This window comes from Perca fluviatilis, unplaced genomic scaffold, assembly GCF_010015445.1.
Source record: "Perca fluviatilis unplaced genomic scaffold, GENO_Pfluv_1.0 PFLUV_unplaced_scaf_1, whole genome shotgun sequence".
Lineage (NCBI taxonomy): Eukaryota > Metazoa > Chordata > Actinopteri > Perciformes > Percidae > Perca > Perca fluviatilis.
The window spans coordinates 323,831-335,228 of record NW_024375502.1 but is presented as its reverse complement, the minus strand read 5'-3'; the positions used below and the strand labels follow the sequence as shown (position 1 = coordinate 335,228).

Here is an 11,398-nt window from a genome sequence, read left to right as displayed (position 1 = left end):
ATAGACAGTATATAGAACCTCATCACACCTCTTCATGTCCAGACTACCTCACATAGACAGTATATAGAACCTCATCACACCTCTTCATGTCCAGACTACCTCACATAGACAGTATATAGAACCTCATCACACCTCTTCATGTCCAGACTACCTCACATAGACAGTATATAGAACCTCATCACACCTCCTCATGTCCAGACTACCTCACATAGACAGTATATAGAACCTCATCACACCTCCTCATGTCCAGACTACCTCCACATAGACAGTATATAGAACCTCATCACACCTCCTCATGTCCAGACTACCTCACATAGACGATATAGAACCTCATCACACCTCCTCATGTCCAGGCTACCTCACAGAGACAGTATATAGAACCTCATCACACCTCCTCATGTCCAGACTACCTCACATAGACAGTATATAGAACCTCATCACACCTCCTCATGTCCAGACTACCTCACATAGACAGTATATAGAACCTCATCACACCTCCTCATGTCCAGACTACCTCACAGAGACAGTATATAGAACCTCATCACACCTCCTCATGTCCAGACTACCTCACAGAGACAGTATATAGAACCTCATCACACCTCCTCATGTCCAGACTACCTCACAGAGACAGTATATAGAACCTCATCACACCTCCTCATGTCCAGACTACCTCACATAGACAGTATATAGAACCTCATCACACCTCCTCATGTCCAGACTACCTCACATAGACAGTAGAACCTTATCAGTGATGGGAGTAACCTTACAATTCAGTGGTTGAAATGACTGCAGAGATATATTTGGACACGGACATTATTTTCCGGAGTTGTTTACGTTATGCGTTGAAGCGAGCTGTCCCTTCACTGTTCCCCGTGGTCAGAACCAGAACCAGAGACGGTACTTGACAACATCTGTGTCCTGTCAGTGGAGACAGCAATGTGACCGAGCAACTGACAGACAACATGTCGGGAATTAATGTTTAGTCTTGCTACACGTAATATTACATTTTATCAGCGGTGGAAAGTAACTATAGCCTTCCGTCGGCTACTTTGATTCAATTGTAATTGGGTATTTTTCTTTTAATCCTACTTATTAGGCTACTTCTAGTCCACCACAATTCAGAGTCAAGTAGGCTATTGAACGTTTTACTTAACTATTTATTTTATAGCTTTAGTTACTTTGCAGCGTCAGATTAAAGTGGATAAAGATGAGACTGCGTTGACCCTGGGTGAAATTGCCTTCACAAGCTCCTGCCAAGAATACTTCTGCCTTTCTGTTTTGGTGAAAAGTAACTCAAAAGTAACGTAAAAGTAGTGTAAGCATTACAATTCAGAGACCGTAATATTGTAATATAACTAATTACTCTCAAAGACAGTAACTAGTAATCAATAATGTATTACATTTTGGAATTAACTTGTCCAACACTGGTGTCAATAGACTAGCCTATCTCACCTGCCATCCTTCCCATTAGTTGGGGGCAGTTAGAAAAGTGGTGGAATGGCTAGAAAACTAAAAGGTTTTAGAAAGGCCAGGTGCTGATTAACGTCAGATAAAGGTAACAGTTAGGCTATTTATGTGATGTGATGGCAACTGACATAATGCAATGTCACCCATGTCAAATTTTTAAAAGCATATCTGACCCATGTTATTTATTAGCCTATAATTGTGTCTCTGTCAGGCTTCCATCTGTGCTTTTTTAGTAGTTGCTTTAGGCCTATTTAGAGTTGATTTATGAGTAAATCATTACTTAAACTACTTAATTTCCCTTCAGTAATCAGAAGAAGGCTATATGTTAACCTGGTCTGACTCTCATCTTTAACACAGAAGTACTTAGGCATATGTATTAGCTCTCTCTGCCTCCTGTTGGTTAGACTAACAAATATATGGGCACAAAATATTGGACAGGATATAAGAAAACATTTGTATAGTAGTTTCACTATGCGTACAGCCATTCATCCACTCTACACAGTAATAATAATTTATTGTAATCTAGAAGGTAGTGATGAGCCAAACAATGTATTTTCAGGTGGAAGAAGTTTCCATGGGCTATGTTTGTTTTCAATTCAATGTTCGGAGTGATATCAGTAATTGTATAACATTTATGATCTACTTGTATATGGTTATGGAGTAACTAAAAAATCTTGATTGGTGAAATTATATGATGTAGTATGGTGTTAGGTATCTCATAGGTTTCTCATTGGTGAGTGCAACGGTGGAGCGGTATATTGGTGGTGGGCTGTCGGTGATGGTGCGTGGAGGGGGGTACTCATAACATTTCTTCAAGGTTGGCAGGTCTGACCCTCTGATGTCATCATCAAAGTGCTGATTGGTTAATAACTGCAGCTGTGTTGTGTCTCCTTCTCCGTCAGATTCCTGTGAACTCACACTGGACACAAACACAGTGAACAGAAACCTCAAACTGTCTGACAACAACAGGAAGGTGACATTAGTGGAGGAGGATCAGCCATATCCTGATCATCCAGAGAGGTTTGACTACTATCAGCTGCTGTGTAGGGATGGTCTGACTGGTCGCTGTTACTGGGAGGTCCAGAGGAGAGGAGAGGTTGATATATCAGTGAGTTACAGAGGAATCAGGAGGAGAGGAGGCAGTGTTGACTGTGTGTTTGGATGTAATGATCAGTCCTGGAGTCTGATCTGCTCTGATGATGGTTACTCTGTCCGTCACAATAACAGAAGAACATCCATCTCCTCCTCCTCTGTCTCTGGTAGAGTAGCAGTGTATGTGGACTGTCCTGCTGGCTCTCTGTCCTTCTACTCAGTCTCCCTCTGACTCACTGATCCACCTCCACACCTTCAACACCACATTCACTCAGCCTCTCTATCCGGTCGGGTTCTGGTCTGGTTCTGGTTCCTCAGTGTCTCTGTGTCCTCTGTAGGACGGAGAGTCTCCTCCTGTTTCTCACTGCTGATCAGTTGAGTCTGTACAGGATCACACTTACAGAAATACTTCAGGTTATTGTTATGAACTAATGAATGAACTTTGTATGAAATAATTCAGAATGATTGAACAGATTCCTGGTGAACATTGTAAACTTCTTCCACTTCCTGTCCTTTAAAGATGGAAGCTGTGATCATGAAAGTGTAAAAATGTGTCATGTTTAGTTTTGATTTCTGTCTCTTTTCACAATAAAAGCGCACAAAGTTCCTGTGATGTGTTTGTGTTACGTTTAATAACATCCAAACCATAGACTGTATGTATGAATATAATAGTAATATTTACAGTCTGTGATCCAAACTATTTCTTAATGAGATTCTGCAGATGTTTAAAGGTTGATCAGCCCAACTACAGGGTGCATTATGGGAAATGTGGTTTGAGCGCACAACCTGACACACACAGACACATATGTATAATACCGTGTGTATATAGTCTATGAATACTACTCCTAATATGTGTGTGTGTGTGTGTGTTTTGTGTGGAAGGGGGGGGAGAGAGAAAAAAAAGAGAGAGAGAGAGAGAGAGAGAGAGAGAGAGACCTCCAGCTTACATTGGGTTCTCCCGAGGAGCTAGCAGCCCCTGGCAGACACTAGCTGGCTGTCCCGTCACTATATGGAGCTCCTCAACCTCAAAACTTTGAAGCAAATTGTCAATTCGGCAACCGATTTTCGCAAGACTGCCTATATTCGAAATCTAAAAAGTTCATTTCTTGCTTAAAACGTTCTCAGAAGTGAATTTAGTGATGAATAAGATGGCGAAAATTGTTAAAATTGTCCTGTTGTTGGTCTGCCAAAGAAGTCCCATTCACCTTGTTCTGAATGTGAGAGATAGCCACGCCCCCTGATTTGCATATAAGAACTGGAAATAAATAGAGTGTGAAATAAATAAATGTGGAATTATGAAATAAAAGTACCATGAAATAATTAAATTTATTTAATTATAATCATATTTATTTATTCATTTATTTATTCATTTATTTAATTGTGAATAAAACGGCATTCCATATATTCGATATATATATTTCCATAATATATCTTAGCAGAAAGTTGAAAAATGTTTCGCGTTTCACACAAGAGCAGACATTTCCCCTGTTGCCATGGGAACATTATAAAGTGATGTAATTCATCATCAAAAGCAGGCTGTTGGGGGATTTCTTCTTTTTCATCTTTTAGAAGTTCTCTACTCATCACATAAAAATTGCATAAATACCCATAATCCCATCTCTTTATTTTGAAAAGCGTCCGCATAACAAGCGATTTTGCTCTTCAACAATCACAAAAACTGGTCTCAAAAGTCTTTTTCACGCCCAGTTTGGTCCACATAAAGCCTGAAAAGTCAGCAAAAAGTTCCAAAGCTGTCCTGAATTTACAAATCAAGCAAAACAACATAGACACACCCGCGACTCACAACGAGCTTAGCCTGAAAGCCAGGGCCTGGTCTGTTCTGGTAGACTTGAGCCAGGACCTTCTGCAGAGCATCTCTGGCATCAGCAGCCTCTTCTTCTGCTCTCTGTCTGTCCAACTGCTGCCTCTCCAGCGCCCCTACAGGGGGACAGGAGGACGAGAGGGAAAGACATGCAGCGATTTCACAGGAAGAGGTGAGAAAAGGAGGTCAAGTCCAGTAGAACTCTGTCTGTCCCTATTTTAACCATCTGAGGTCACGTTGGAGTGCGCCTGGTGCAGGTGTGTTTAGGCCGGTCCAAATCCACTTTTACTAGTCTGACGGCAGTAAAAGGGTCTGTGTGCCGGGCGCCTGGTCCTAAAGGGTTGTCCTTAGTGTCTTCATTAATCAGAGGGGGTTGGTTTTTGGGGCTAACATGCAATCAACCAATCAGAGATCATCTCCCATTCATCAACCAATCAGAGATCATCTCCCATTCATCAACCAATCAGAGATCATCTCCCATTCCCTTTAAAAGCCACGGGTTTGGACCTTGGAGCTTGTTATGATGGAGGATTTACAATATTATTATTAGTAATCTCTGCATGTGTGTGTGTGTGTGTGTGTGTGTGTGTGTGTGTGTGTGTGTGTGGCTGCTGTGTGTCCTGTGTGTGTGTGTGTTGTTTTTTTTTTTTTTTTTTTGTGTTCCTTTTTTTTTGTTTTTGTCCTGTGTGTGTGTGTGTGTGTGTGTGTGTGTGTGTGTGTGTGTGTTGTGTGTGTGTGTGTGTGTGTGCTGCTGTGTGTCCCTGTGTGTGTTTGTTGCTGTGTCCTGTGTTTTTTTTTCCCTGTTTCCCTGTGTTTTGTGCCCTGGTGTGTGTGTGTGTGTGTGTGTGCTGCTGTGTGGCCCTGTGTGTGTGTGCTGTTGTGCCCTGTGTGTGTGTGTGTGTGTGTGTGTGTGTGTGCTGTGTGTCCCTGTGTGTGTGTGTGTGTGTGTGTGTGTGTGCTGCCTGTCCCTTGTGTGTGTGTGTTTTGGTGTGGCCCTGTGTGTGTGTGTGTGTGTGTGTGTGTGTGTGTGTGCTGCTGTGTGTCCCTGTGTGTGTGTGTGTGTGTGTGGTGTGTGTGCCCTGTGTGTGTGTGTGTGTGTGTGTGTGTGCTGCTGTGTCCCTGTGTGTGTGTGTGTGTGTGTGTGTGTGTGGTGCGCCTTGTGTGTGTGTGTGTGTTGTTGTGTGTTTTGTCCTGTGTGTGTGTGTTTGTGTGTGTGTGTGTGTGTGTGTGTGTGTGTGTGTGTGTGCACTGTAAGAAAAACCTCAGAAAACGGTCAATGTTTGGCAGCCACGGCAAACATTGACCTAAAATTAAAGTAAAATACTGTAATTCAAACAATGTGTAAAAACGTTAAATTTACAGAAAATTTCATTAAAATGTTTACAAAAAATACTGTTATTTTACAGATATTTTTCCCAAATAATTATGATCAATCACCTTCAATAAAGGGACAATCCTTAAAGTTCTGCAGGAAAATACCATTATTTTGATATATTTTGCTAAATTATTACGATCAGACAAATATGATCTTCAAAATTACTGTGAAATATCCTCAACTGAAAACATACTCAAGCAATACAAAATATATACATTATTTTCACTGTTTCAATTAAAATGTCGTAGGGAAATAAACTACAAATAAAGTAAACACCACTGTTGATTCTAAAATCCTTTTATTTAATGTATTCAGATGCAAATTTACTAATATCAACCAATTATTCACAAACAGTTCTTTAAGCCCCCCAGGAGGAACCAAAAAACTAAAAATGGTACTTCCACTGCATGTAACGTGTGTCTGTAAGCATTTCTATCAAAATCAAAAGATTTCCCCTTTGAAATGGATGGAGGAAGCAACAAATTGTGCTGTTGAGCTGAGGGAGTTGTGGTTTCTTCTTCATTCTCCTAACCCCTTGGGGGCTCTGTATAAGGTAGTTCTGATAACATTTAAGAATCCTAACTATACAGTGTAGTATTAAGCAAAATTACAACATACCACAAAAGGACAATGAATCTGTAACAGAGGTGCAACACAGCAAGATCAGACTTCCTCCAAAATGGCAAGTAATCGTCTGGCTCTGCTCCTGGAGGGGACAACACACACACAGAAAATATTACTGAAAGGTCTTTACTGTAAAAAGGAGGATTTTATTTATAGTTCATTTTAAATGAACACTGCTGGACTTTCACAGGAAATCAGTGTAGTAGCATTTTCCCAAACAACTGCAGAAAATAGTGACTACGTTTTAAATGCAAAAACAAGCGTAAGAATCCTCAGGTTCTTAGCCCTACACTGTGGTCAAGCAAACCCACACCCACAGATCAAGTAGTGTGGACGTTAACACAGCTCCCAGCTGAGAAGCTACAGTAAAGATTTCTGCTAAACACATGGTGTAAATAACAACTTTTCAGGTCAATGTGGCTTGTCTGGACTTTTGAAAACTTGGATTACGAGAGACGCAGTATGAAGGCCTTTTATGTTTTTGTAAAGTGTTTTTGTAACGTTTTAAACAAAGCCGCTGTTGACTACAGTGGTTTGGGAGGATGCGCAAGCTGTTTTCATGTGAAACTCCAGGAGTTTTGTGAATTGAAAAATATAACCTGACCTTTCAGAATGAGGGTTGGGTAATGATTGATTTTGTATTTAAAGTGAGCTACCTTTTTAAACAAACGTCATTTACGTTTTCTATGAGACATTATAGTTAAAGGTTTTACCAAGAAAGGATGTTAAAGTGGCCATTGGACTGCAGAGCTATTTCCTGGGTAACTTTTGGGGAATGAACAGCCCACTTAACATTACTGCACACTCCCATTGTGTTACAAATACTACTGGCCAGCATGATGGAAAAGTCATAGAAAATAGGGATTCATGTTTATGTGTGGAATGGAATTCATGTTTGTGCCACTATGTACATTTTCATATTTGAAAGAAGATGTTTAACCATTTGGCACCACTGGATTCATACACAGCATATAGATAAGTCCAATATTGTTTGTCTTTGTGCTGACTAACTGGCAGTAATATGGCCACTAGTATGCACATTATACATTCACAGTCTTTATGGTCAGGGCAACATGAATACTCACTGGCTCCTAAGATCTTGTGGCAGGAGACTTTTCATTTCCAAAATGTCTGGTTCATGAGGGGAAAACACACCGACAAACAAAGACTATTAGCCAGTTTACTGTTGGAGACATAGGCATGCAACAATATTAATCAACAGCCTCAAACATACATTCATTCTTACATAATATTCTTATTATGACTGATGTGAACTTGGTTTCATTCTCTGTATGTTTTGCCTCTGCTTGCCTACCTGTCCCTGGGTTTAATGCTGCACCCCAGCAGCCGGTGATATCTTGTCACCCCTGGTTCTTCAGCCTTCTCATGATCACACAGGTGATGCTCAACTACAGGTTCTTTGCTGTGTGAAGTACCGATGGACACAGTGAAGAATATGGTAAATGGATTGGTTCTTGCATATATAGTGCTTTTCTAGTATTATCAACCACTCAAATCGCACTCTACAATACATGTCAATCATTCACACACTGATGGCAGGCTCTACCGGGGTGCGCAACCGCATGAGGAATATCATGAGGGAGCCCTAATTATTTACACTCTCAACTAGATAAGGAACACCGGATGAGAGATAAGGATGGTAGCTATGATAAGCATTCAATTCAATTCAAATATTGCTTCCTTAAAATGTTTTGTAGTATAGGCTATATATTTTGTAACTTACTTTTCCCTCTGGTAATCAACACCTTGCCTTGATGAGCATCTCTCTGAAATTAAAATATTAGTGAATGTATGTATTATGTAAACACGAACCGTATATAGAACTTAACATGCATTTACATTCATTGAAACTTAGACTGCTCGTTAACCTTACATACTGTTCAAAATAAAACCGTTTTGACATTAGACAGCAGGTGGACAGGCCCCTGCTGGTCTTCACAATCTGAAATACTTTAATTATCCCATGGTGAAATAACTTAAAATTACTTTGGGGAAATCTAAAAATAGACTAATTGGAATCAAATCAATGTGTGTGTGTGTGTGTGTGCACAAAAAGGACAAAAGAGAATGAGATGCAACCTTTGCTCTCCAAAAAGAACTGCTTAACCTGCAGCAAATGTGGGATGCACATTTGCAAGTTCCAATGAATACATAAACTTACCTACTACTGCATTGAATGCACTGACTAGTTTGCAATAAATTAAGGATTAATAATACATGTATTAGTGTAAGATAGGCTATATACAAATAGATCTGTAGTTCTAAAATGAGGACTTTCTTGGACCGGGTCAAATTTGACCTGGACCATACTGTGAGGGCATTGGATATGAACAGTTTGTTAGGGTTAAGTAAATGAAATGAAATCTATTAAACAAAGACGAGATTAGCCTAAATCCTCGGACATTTGATGTTATAACAAGCTGTTAACTGTTCACTGCACCTTTATATTTTTACATTTTACTTTTATTTTCACTTACTATGTTGTTACTGTGTGTAATGTGAGCTTGAACAGCTTGAACAGGTCTGATAATGTCTCATTTTAGTTTGGAATATTGTAATAGTTAGGCTACACCGCAATCTCCAACTTGGGCTCAATAAAGTATATCTATCTATCTATCTAATGTGAAATAGTCACACCTGACCATCTAAAGCTAACAAGGGCAGGGGACAAACACATACCAATCTGCAGTTAGTTCTAATGAGCATAACATTACATTAGACCAGCCATCTCTCTCTCTTAACACACACTTTGTGACCAGAAGTTAGGCTGCATTATAACTTTAAATCAATATTTTCAGAAGGCAGGAAGGCTGTTACAACTCATCAAAACTGCTACCGTTATTACACAAGCAAGTACAATTACGTTATAACAACGTAACGTAAGTTAACGCTATTACTGAGCTGTACATTAGGTTGACTCAGCAACAAGTGACTGTAATGTTAGTAACATAACGTTAATGGTATTATAAATATTTGCTGCCTGTAAACAGAACAAGCAAACCATCTCAAACCACACTCAATATTAACGTTGTGTTTTGCTAACATGAATCATCCTCGTTCAACAAGTTAGTTAATGTTAGCTATAGTTACCACATTAGCTAACTAGGTTACCTGTAACATCAGTTAACGTTAATTACTCAGCATTTAGCTAACAGTCTGACAACGTTACAGTCTAAATTATGGATATGAACACAAACATTACGTTAGGTTATTAAAATATCAGGGAAATGTTTTCTTACCAATATCGCCAAGATAACAGTTATAACATGAAGTTCATGTTAGGAGAGCAAAGATCCTGACTCTTCCACTGTGTCCATATTCCCATTTTGGTTTTGTTGTTTTGTTCTTCGCTGAAATCCCACAACTCAAATAATAATTTGGCATGCAGATGTAAAATAATCCAGGTAATGATCCACGAATTGATTAGGAGTGGAGGCAGAGTAGCGCTGAAGTCCCGCATACATTCAAACGCACGCACTTTCAAATGAAGGCGCGCCACTGCTCATTGGCCAGTTTCCTCGGATGACAGCCACATTGACCAATCATACACATTCAAATTCAAATGGCTTTATCAAATGACTTTAACACTGTACACATATTGCCAAAGCAAGCGTTTGATTCAAAAAATATGAATAACAATAGAAAACAATATTTACAATAAATTAATTATAATCTTATACTGTTTGTAATACTGTAAATTAATGCATTGACCAATCACAGTCACAATCAATCAATCTCAGTCAATAAGTAATTCATCACAATGAATCAATCAATCTATCAATACGTTTGTGTCAATTAAAATTGTCATTGAAACAGTAGTAAAGTAACGGGCTACAGTTAAAACAAGTAGTCTGTTGTCAATATAACAGTAATAACAAAGAAAAGAAAAAGTTAGAAAATTTAAATAATATATATTAAAAAATTTAAATAAATAAATCAAATGTAAGTGATGTGTGTGTGTGTTAGAAAATGAAAATAATATATTATAATGAAATAAATAAATAAAATAGTAAGAGTGTGTGTTTGTGTAAAAAAAACACAAAAAAAAATCAATTATTTTATATATTAATTATATTTATTAATTAGTTTCCACTGGTTGTCCTCAACTTCGTGGCATGAGGAGACATATTTTGCTGCAATAATTTGAATTTTGGGCATTCCCCAGGGAATAGGATAGTTTGAGTTTCATACTCAAAGTAACATAGTGAGACAGTCTGAAAGGGTTTAGAAAGAAGGTCTTCCTGAATCCACCTTTTCCATGAGAGCAGTTTTGTTTATTGATGTTCTTGATGTCCTATGTAGAGGAGGTGAACGACACACGTTATTTCATTGACGTTGATTATTTTTTCCTGGTTGAACCGAGGAGTGTTAACACCAGGGCCACATTTTGTGATGTGCTTTTTCTGCCATGTCGAAAATAAAGTGTTTGCACCATGTCATTTGTGTTATTCTGAATCTTGCCTTTGTGAACACTTAACCGTAAGTCCAAACTAAATCACATGCAAAAAGTTTCTGATGCACCGCTGTTACACACATGTTTGTTTTTTTCATTTACAAATTACAGTGGGTAAAATCTTATTTCATTGTAAAACTGCACAGAGCTTTAACGTCTCCATCTCTGTCTGTCTGTCCCACAAGTGTACTCTTCTCTCTCTCTCTCTCTCTCCTCTCTTTGTTGGTCCTCTGTGTCTCTCTCTTCCTCTTTCTTCTTAAATGTAAAACCACATACAACTAATGAGATGATTTACCTTAAAATAAAAAAATCTTAAATTGTCAGTATGGAGATAAACCTTTAAATAACGAGCAAAACATTTTAATAACGTGGCAAATATCAGAATATTACAGTCATTTTCTGTAAAAAAAATGGGAAATCACTGTAGTTTGTCATTACTGTCAGTAACACGAAAATAACAGGCAGGTAAAGTAATTTACAGATAATAGCTGTAAATTTACTGTTTTTATACTGTTTTTTAAAAACGGCAAAAACTACTGTAAAA

The 11,398-nt window shown here is 38.6% G+C and overlaps 1 long non-coding RNA gene across 1 annotated transcript; it reads right to left on the bottom strand.

Annotated features, from left to right (window-relative positions):
- Positions 1–6,448: 6,448 nt before the first annotated feature.
- On the bottom strand, positions 6,449–7,794 carry LOC120555017. The gene is made up of 3 exons (XR_005638618.1): positions 7,696–7,794; positions 7,466–7,511; positions 6,449–6,462 (listed from the first exon to the last, which is right to left on the bottom strand). It is a non-coding gene; the product is annotated as an uncharacterized LOC120555017 (long non-coding RNA).
- Between the last annotated feature and the right edge of the window lie 3,604 nt (positions 7,795–11,398).